This window comes from Macrobrachium rosenbergii, chromosome 41 (genome assembly GCF_040412425.1).
Source record: "Macrobrachium rosenbergii isolate ZJJX-2024 chromosome 41, ASM4041242v1, whole genome shotgun sequence".
NCBI lineage: Eukaryota > Metazoa > Arthropoda > Malacostraca > Decapoda > Palaemonidae > Macrobrachium > Macrobrachium rosenbergii.
Genome location: NC_089781.1, coordinates 89,490,488 through 89,500,836, shown reverse-complemented (window position 1 = coordinate 89,500,836; position 10,349 = coordinate 89,490,488). Strand labels below are relative to the sequence as shown.

The 10,349-nt window shown below is 37.4% G+C and overlaps 1 protein-coding gene across 1 annotated transcript in view; it reads left to right on the top strand.

Annotated features, from left to right (window-relative positions):
* The first annotated feature begins 1,959 nt into the window (after nucleotides 1–1,959).
* dlt (codanin-1 like protein dlt) overlaps nucleotides 1,960–10,349 on the top strand; it is a 172,670-nt gene continuing 164,280 nt past the window's right edge. Inside the window, exons 1-2 of the mRNA XM_067084611.1 lie at nucleotides 1,960–2,076; nucleotides 2,333–2,417. The gene's annotated coding sequence lies outside the window, so the exon portion shown is untranslated. The remainder of the gene's footprint in view (nucleotides 2,077–2,332; nucleotides 2,418–10,349) is intronic.

The following is a 10,349-nucleotide window of genomic DNA, read 5'->3' as shown; positions in this document are numbered from 1 at the left end:
AGGTTAGTGCCGTCAGTACACTGTAGGCGTTGCTTAAGGTTCTTTGCAGCATTCCCTCAGTCCCTAGCTGCAATCCCTTTCGTTCCTTTTACTGCAGCTCCTTTCATATTCTCTTTCTTCCATCTTACTTTCCATGCTCTCCTAACAATTGATTCATAGTGCAACTGCAAGGTTTTCTCCTGTTACACCTTTCATACCTTCTTGCTGTCAATTTCTGTTTCAGGACTGAATGGCCTCATAGGTCCCAGTGCTTAGCCTTTGGCCTAAATTCTATACTCAATTAAATTCAATTCAAAATGGATCAAGTCTGTGGCAGCCTTGAAGTGGACCAAGGATGCAAATATCCTAGGACATTACAAAATTTTGACAAGTTTGGTGCAGGTAGGAACGGTGAATATAAGAACGGTGTTAGGAAGGAATGGGAGGTTGGGAATAAAAAGATACTGGCTTATAGTGAACAGTCTAGAGAAACTGGGACAAGAATTGGTAGTGGAAGAGAGATGCAATTAATTCTTGGGAAGAAGGGGATATATGGTGTAAGAAAAAAACTTACAGGGAATAGGTAATAATGGGAGGTAAATAGGAGTTAAAGAACGATGTTGCTTATACCCTCAATATTTTATTATCATAAAGGGGAAGAACACAAAAACCACTAAGACCTAAATTTCATAATCAATCAATCAAATGGAAGATATAGCATTAGGGATTGAAGCCACGAAGTAGATGCAACACACTAGGATTCTGCCTGAGCTAGAGATGCTAAGAAAGTACGTGAATGGAAATGAACCTGGTAAACTATAACCAAATTCTATACAGTACGAAAGTCAAGGTGTAGGCTGTAAAAGTGGCAGCAAACATTGCAGATGCAATGTGAAAACTCGGGGTACCAGAAAGACCAGTTGAGCAAAAGATTTGTAATGAAGATGCTGACAGCTTCTATAAGTAGATGACGGTGTTGACAGCAGAGTCAAAGGAGGGGTCTTTGAAATATTTAAAAGATGGAATTACAGCCCAACAGATAGGTACACTATTAGTAAATAAGACTATCACAATGATAAAAAGAAAGAAAAAAATGAAGCATCTTCATAACCACAGCTTTTCTCTGTTAGGGAGGCATGGGCACTTGCAGACGAAATAAGACTTCAGAATTGTGACTATATACTAAAGGAAATAATGAGACTGAAGAGTTGTGACCGTAAAATGGCAATCATCACGTCCTGAGCGCATTAGGAAGCTCACATGAAGACAGGAAGTTGGCTGAAGAATAGACCGAGACCGTAAAGATCGGGATGGTTTGGGTATTCGGTAAGAATGGAAGAGGATCAAGCACCCAGAGCTCGATTTGGTAAGCATAAATCCCGGCCCTGGTCGTTTCGGCCGTAAGTCACTTAGGCCGTAAGACGTTATGTTTATGGTATTTACCGCTATTATTTCATGTTTTACGTACATCTCCAAGGGGCTGGTACTAAACACGGCGCCCATTTTGCACGTAAACGTGCTTACGGCCTAAATGACTTACGTCCGAAACGACCCGAACTCATAAATCCGACCAGAGAGAAGACAAAACGACAATCACATATTTAAATGAAGACCCAGACTGGATAGGAATCTAGGCCTAATGTGCACAAGACAGAAGAGAATCAAGAAAACTCATCACATGGCTAACACCATATAGCAAAACCAGACGTAACTGTGTTAATGATAATAATATGATTGATAAATTCTCTTTCACTTCTACCTTATACCCCCTACCTCAATTCCCATCTGGCCTGCCAATACCTGTCAAGACTCATGATGACGTCATCTCTCCCGTTCAGTCTAAGTTTTTAACCTTCTGAGCTCGACATTCATTATCAGCTCTCTAATTTCCAGATTATCTTCCCCCAACAAACTGCTAGCCATGATTCTCAGTATTTTTACAGGAACGCCTTATCAGAATCTCCTCCATTTTCTTTTAGGCACCTTCGGTACTATTATCAGTATATTACTACGAACTCACAGTGCACCTTGATCAGTGTCCCGGTTTGGTCCTCGTGTATTTTGAAGTTTGCAAAGTTTTTCACGGATTGCCGTAAGGTATCAAACATATCACAATGAAGTATTACACTCCAGTTTTATTAAATTATTATAAATGCATTCATCATTTAATAAGTTTATTATTCCCACACTCTCTGCAGGGAAGTGGGCTCAACCGTCAGGTATAAATTTATTAAAATGATAAACTTAGACCAATAGATCTCTTGCTAGGCCTACATGTTGTGTTATATGCAATGAGACAATGGATTTATTCACAAAAATCTCATTGTAGCTAAAATTACATACTCCATTCCAGGGAATTTTCTGACGTCCTCCAACGGAAGATGGACAGAAGCAGGATCCAGGACAGAAGGAAAGTCAGGAACAGTAAATAAAGGAAGGTAAGCATAAGCCTATAGGGTGTGAAAAAGCTTGTTCTTGATATAATGGAGTCTGCACTATTGGACTTTGCAGTTTGCTGTACTCTTGGTTAAGGGTTTCTAGGCGCGCGTGGGGCAATTATTGTTTTTATGTAGATTAAGTTAGGTTTAGGGAGGTTAGGCTAGGGCGTAGCCACTTTCTGGTGAAGACAGAGTCAAGGCAGCATTTTTTTTATTTGTATTCGAAATGAATGCACTTATATTTTCTATACTGATTTCATGTGATTTAAAAACTTTCAAATTTATTCAAGAAGGTTTGAGGTAAATTTTCTTTCCCAACTGGTAGGGGCTAGCCTAACTCCGAACCTATTGCTTTCCGAAAGCAATAAAATTTAAATGTAAAATTGTGTCAACTCACATAAAATATAGAGAGTGAAGTTGATAATTTAAAGTACGACTTTATCATTTTGTGAAAAAACGTCTCCACCGCGTTGAGTAATACTGTACAGTTCGTAGGGTCACGGTAAATATTTACTTAAACGCCAAAACACTCCAATGAACGCCGAATTTAGTACCAGCCCTATGGGAACAAATGCCAAATGCTAAAACATACAAAAGACGGGAAATATCCCAAACATCAGTAAATTTGCGAACTCAATGAACGCCGAATTTAGTACCAGGATAATCCCTATGGGGACAAATGCTAAAACACATACAAAAGACGGGAAATATCTCTTTAACAGTAAATTTGTGATAGATTTTAGTATGAGTTTTGTACTGAGCGTATCTAGGAGACTTGAGAACACAACATAAAAACTCCAGTCTCAAGTTGTGGTATTAAACTAAAATATAGACATATACCGTTTTTGTGCACTAAGTTAGTGCACATTTTTACCGCTCATCCAGTGGTTTCTTTCCACTATAGCCGAGCTCATGCCAAGTTGCTACGTTTTTTTGACATTCTTTTTAGTCACGCCAACCTACATTAATCGATCACTCTTCAACATTAGTCCTTTTTTGTGCAATTATCCATTTTTATATGACAAGCCCCATCAGATATAAAACCGAATTAAGATTTTCGTTTTTAAATTTTTTTTTTACTAGTTATATGCTCAAGGTAAAATTGCCTGTCGTTCTTTGCCAAATTAAAAAAAATGTAATTTTGTGTTTTCCATGTTTGTACAAAGTAATAGTGCTTCTTGTATTCAACTTCTCATTTGCCGATCGTACGCCATCGCCGAACATCTATACCAATAGTTTTTGATCAATCCTACGATGAAAACAAATCTTTTAATAAAATGCTAACGGCAAATAAAGGGTAAATGCAGTAATTCCCAGCAAAATGATTAAATAACATCCAAGGCGTTTGTAATACTTTCAGTGATGAATAGAAATATTGAAAGCCATCGTAATGAAAATAGGAAGGGAAGGAAGTATTCGGCAATAAAAGAAAGGAAGTGAGCTCGAAGTAAATTGAAAAAAATTAAAATAATTATAAAAATTATCCATTAATGCAAAGCCATGGTGCTATAACAAGGAAACTGCAATGGCGGAAAACGAGTGTATTATCTGTGCATGTAGAACATTTGAAATGAACATCATTACCCAAGGGTGGAAGAACTTGACCAAAAGTCGAGTGGAGAATAAAACCAGATCTGTGGCCGTTTGTGATAAGGTTAGGATACCAGTCTGGAAGCAAGGAGGATGGGAAGCAGGGGACAGGCCTAGCAAGCATTAGAACTCAGGGAAGAATAAGAATAATTGAAAACAATCTCTTTTTTTCCTTTGCTAAAATTGGCAACAAACCTTGACTTGACTGTTAATGGCAGTCACAAAATGATTAACGAAATTAAGACCTGCGTGTATGTGTTTCGAAGATTCTAGGAATCATTAGTTAAACTTTTCTGCATTGTAACAATGAAGCATAAAATGGACAGTGAAAGTTCAGTAATTCGCTCGCTGTGGGAACAATGTACGCATAGCCTTGTTAAGCTCAGCCGCTTTACACAACGAGAGATGACAGTGACGGATGATAACAAAAGATCCTTAGATCCTTCCTGAGACCTCTGAGCAACATCAGAGCTAATAAAGAGAGAAAGAACGAAAGATGAAAAAGCGTCCCAGAAACGTACAAGTTTCAGCTTGTTATAAAATGGCCTTAGGGCGTCTGTGGCACGTATTCTCAAGTCGTAACCCCGATAGGACGCAACGTAATCCTCGGCTTCGGAGCAAAATGTTACATAATTTGTCAAGTTTTCTGTTTAAAAGCTGAACTGATCAAGTGTTCCTCCGCTGTTTGTAAAACAATGAAACACTAAAAATCATACGCTTTCAGAGCTTCTCTCTCTCTCTCTCTCTCTCTCTCTCTCTCTCTCTCTCTCTCTCTCTCTCTCTCTCTCTCTCAGTCAGCGGTTAAGTGACAGGTGCTTTGTTCGGTAACTGGAGGAGTAGCTAGACTTTTATTGAGTTCCGGTTAACAAAGGCAACGCCTCGTCAACCTAGACTAATAAGTGACAGGTAGACGTGGTGACTCGCCAATTGAGTGGAGAATCCTCGGATGATTTTTCTTTCTCTTGGAGGCGAACTCTTGTCTGACGTTAGTTTCTTAAAGAAAGATAAACAAAAAAATCATGAAAAAACATTGGTTCAAAGTTTTGTATTCATTTTCAAATGGTTATAATCACCCAGATGAATTTCAGTAACTGTGTGTGTATGAAACCGTAAGCCTCAGTCTATTTTTCTCTCTCTCTCTACGTAATTTTGTTCTGAGGAAGTAAGTGTGGAAAGTCAATGGAAAGCATATATGAGTGCACAGTATACGTACCTTGATTATGACACAAGCACACACACAGGTATATTCCATCACAGAACCTTTCAAAAAGTATATTTTTATTTGAGTACAGCCCCCTACGTGCGTATAATTCTGTATTTCTATACACTGCATACTTCAGAAACACATGTAACAGTTTTCTCACGAGGTGAATGACGAAGACCATAGTACTGAGAACCAGTATCAGGTAAATTATAACCTAATCGTGCCTTAAGCAGGCGCATGTGTTCATCAGAGTACTTGGTAGATCAGTTTAGCTAGAGCACGAGGGGAATTCTTTCTTGAATATCTGTCGTAAAATGAATAATTTGCAAATCCAGGATTGTAAGAAGATTGCTGGTGCTTAAAGAGTATATTAATGGGTTGATGGAAATTACTTGACTCCGGTTAACTAAAACACGACTGGTGTTCACTGACAAAAAATTAGGAAGCTATCAACTCTGAGTTTTTGCTGGACAGGAAAACAGAGTAGTTCTTATTGATCAATAAATAAATAAATAAATAAATAAATTAATTAATAAATAAATAAGTAAATAAATTGACATATTTTTGGAACTTGGGGGCTTGGGGTTACAGTGACACAAGTGTAGAGCTCTTTGGAACATTCGTTCCCCAATCATGGTCCTGTTGTGTTGCCAGTTTCGAAGCTCTGTATTTATGATATTGTCGTAGGTACTTAAGTTCAAAGCTTGAGAGATTAAGAACCAAAACAAGAATACGAAAATTAACTGCACAGTTTCCAACCGAGTGTGGAGTCTTATTAAACTTGTTGTTTATTATTTCAGGCTTATAGGCACATTCAGCGGGTTTTAAATCTTGTTGCATTTTACATTTTATGTAGATATTATATTATTATTATTATTATTATTGTTGTTGTTGTTGTTGTTGTTGTTGTTGTTGAGCGAACATTCATATTGCCGATAAGGCCATGATCTTGCTAAGCAATCTTCCTAAGAACATAATACCTAGTTTTCAAAAAAGAAAACGTAGTAGAATTAGACGTATATATATATATATATATATATATATATATATATATATATAGATATATATATATGTATATATATTATATATATATATATATATATATATATATATATATATATATATATATATATATACATACATACATACATACATACATACATATACAGTATGGTGTTGAAAGTAGTTAAAGTTGAACGTCAGTGGCGTACGGCACTTGAAAGCAGCTTAACAAAAGTTCATAGTTCTCACTGAAAGCCCACAACTTCTACATTTGGATTTATACAGGTATTACGTGTAATTCCTTCACTTGAAAGACAAAAATCTAGATACATGGTTACCCAGAGACCTTCAACGAGCATTGGAGAGCGGGTGTACACCCACATAAATTGCTCGAGAGACGTGAATGAGGAAGAACAGGAGGAAAAGAAAGAGGGAGAACTCAAGCAGATTTATAGAGGAATGGACGGGTTATTTTTATCACTAATGAAGAAGTCAGTCGGGCATTCAGCATGTTGGCGTAATGATAATAGAAATAATAACAGGACAAATTGAGAATCCAGTTAGACAGTGAACTGGAGATTAAATGACATATATATATGAGAGGAAAATCATAGTAAACTTAAAACAAAAATGAAGACAAAATTAGCGGTAAATCTGTTGCAACTCCATCGGGAAGGATTTAGACGTTTTGTACCCCCTTGCCATCACCCAGTGATCATTCCGTAAGGAGAAATTTCACTCGCTTTCTATCACCCAGTGATCATTCCGTAAAGGAGAAATTTTACTTGCTTTCTATCTCCCAGTGATCATTCTGTAAGGAGAAATTTCACTCGCTTTCTATCACCCAGTGAACATTCTGTTAGGAGAAATTTCATTCGCTTTCTATCACCCAGTGATCATTCTATAAGGAGAAATTTACTCACTTTCTATCACCCAGTGATAATTCCGTAAGGAGAAATTTCATTCACTCTCTGTCACCCAGTGATCATTCTGTAAGGAGAAATTTCACTCACTTTCTATCACCCAGTGATCATTCCTTAAGGAGAAATTTCACTCACTTTCTATCACCCAGTGAGCATTCCATAAGGAGAAATTTCACTCACTTTCTTTCACCCAGTGATCATTCCGTGAAGGAGAAATTTCACTTTCTATCACCCAGTGATCATTCTATAAGGAGAAATTTACTCACTTTCTATCACCCAGCTTTTCATTCATCTATCACCCAGTGATCATTCCTTAAGGAGAAATTTCATCACTTTCTATCATCCAGTGATCATTCTGTAAGGAGATATTTCACTCACTTTCTGCCACCCAGTGATCATTCCGTAAGGAGAAATTTCACTCGCTTTCTATCACCCAGTGGTCATTCCGTAAGGAGAAATTTCACTTGCTTTCTATCACCCAGTGATCATTCTGTAAGGAGATATTTCACTCACTTTCTATCACCCAGTGATCATTCTATAAGGAGAAATTTACTCACTTTCTATCACCCAGTGATAATTCGGTAAGGAGAAATTTCATTCACTCTCTATCACCCAGTGATCATTCTGTAAGGAGAAATTTCACTCACTTTCTATCACCCAGTGATCATTCCTTAAGGAGAAATTTCACTCACTTTCTATCACCCAGTATCATTCCATAAGGAGAAATTTCACTCACTTTCTTTCACCCAGTGATCATTCTGTAAGGAGAAATTTCACTCGCTTTCTATCACCCAGTGAACATTCTGTTAGGAGAAATTTCATTCGCTTTCTATCACCCAGTGATAATCTGTAAGGAGAAATTTCACTCACTTTATATTACCCAGTGATAATCTGTAAGGAGAAATTTCACTCACTTTATATTACCCAGTGATCATTCCGTGAGGAGAAATTTCACTCGCTTTCTATCACCCAGTGATCATTCCTTAAGGAGAAATTTCACTCACTTTCTATCACCCAGTGATCATTCCATAAGGAGAAATTTCACTCACTTTCTTTCACCCAGTGATCATTCCGTAAGGAGAAATTTCACTCGCTTTCTATCACCCAGTGATCATTCCTTAAGGAGAAATTTCATCACTTTCTATCAGCCAGTGATCATTCTGTAAGGAGATATTTCACTCGCTTTCTGCCACCCAGTGATCATTCCGTAAGGAGAAATTTCACTCGCTTTCTATCACCCAGTGGTCATTCCGTAAGGAGAAATTTCACTTGCTTTCTATCACCCAGTGATCATTCTGTAAGGAGATATTTCACTCACTTTCTATCACCCAGTGATCATTCCGTAAGGAGAAATTTCACTCGCTTTCTATCACCCAGTGATAATCTGTAATGAGAAATTTCACTCACTTTTTACCACCCAGTAATCATACCGTAAGGAGAAATTTCACTCGCTTTCTGTCACCCAGTGATAATCTGTAAGGAGAAATTTCTCTCACTTTCTACCAGCCAGTGATCATTCCCTAAGGAGAAATTTCACCCGCTTTCTATCACCCAGTGATAATCTGTAAGGAGAAATTTCACTCACTTTCTACCACCCAGTGATCATTCCCTAAGGAGATATTTCACCCGCTTTCTGTCACCCAGTGATCATTCCATAAGGAGAAATTTCACTCGCTTTCTATCACCCAGTGATCATTCCATAAGGAGAAATTTCACTCACTTTCTATAACTCAGTGATCATTCCTTAAGGAAAAATTTCACTCACTTTCTATCACCCAGTGATCATTTCATAAGGAGAAATTTCACTCACTTTCTATCACCCAGTGATCATTCCGTAAGGAGAAATTTCACTCACTTTCTATCACCAAGTGATAATCTGTAAGGAGAAATTTCACTCACTTTATATTACCCAGTGATAATCTGTAAGGAGAAATTTCACTCACTTTATATTACCCAGTGATCATTCCGTGATGAGAAATTTCACTTACTTTCTATCACCCAGTGATCATTCCGTAAGGAGAAATTTTACTCACTTTATATCACCCAGTGATTATTCCGTAAGAATTTTCACTCACTTTCTATCATCCAGTGATCCTTCCATAAGGAGAAATTTCACTCACTTTATATCACCCAGTGATCATTCTGTAAGGAGAAATTTCACTCACTTTCTATCACCCAGTGATCATCCCTTAAGGAGATATTTCACTCACTTTCTATTACCCAGTGATCATTCCATAATGAGAATTTCCACTCATTTTCCATCATCCAGTGATCCTTCCGTAAGGAGAAATTTCACTCACTTTATATCACCCAGTGATCATTCCTTAAGGAGAAATTTCACTCACTTTCTATCATCCAGTGATCATTCCATAAGGAGAATTTTCACTCACTTTCTATCGTCCAGTGATCATTCCGTTAGGAGAAATTTTACTCACTTTATATCACCCAGTGATCACTGATCATTCCTTAAGGAGAAATTTTACTCACTAATGAGAATTTTCAAACACTTTCTATCATCCAGTGCTCATTCCGGAAGGAGAATTTTCACTCACTTTCTATCGTCCAGTGATCATTCCGTTAGGGGAAATTTCACTTACTTTCTATCACCCAGTGATCATTCTGTAAGGAGAAATTTCACTCACTTTCTATCACCCAATGATCATCCCTTAAGGAGATATTTCACTCACTTTCTATTACCCAGTTATCATTCCATAATGAGAATTTTCACTCATTTTCCATCATCCAGTGATCCTTCCATAAGGAGAAATTTCACTCACTTTATATCACCCAATGATCATTCCTTAAGGAGAAATTTCACTCACTTTCTATCATCCAGTGATCATTCCGTAAGGAGAATTTTCACTCACTTTCTATCGTCCAGTGATCATTCCGTTAGGAGAAATTTTACTCACTTTATATCACCCAGTGATCATTCCGTAATGAGAATTTTCACTCACTTTCTATCATCCAGTGATCATTCCGTAAGGAGAATTTTCACTCACTTTCTATCGTCCAGTGATCATTCTGTTAGGAGAAATTTCACTTACTTTCTATCATCCAGTGATCATTCCGTTAGGAGAAATTTCGCTCACTTTCTATCACCCAGTGATAATTTGTAAGGGAGAATCTTCATGTACTTGATGCTGTTGACAAATGGCACGAGCCAACGATGCAGAACTACGATCGCATATCTCCGATATCGAATAAAGAAAT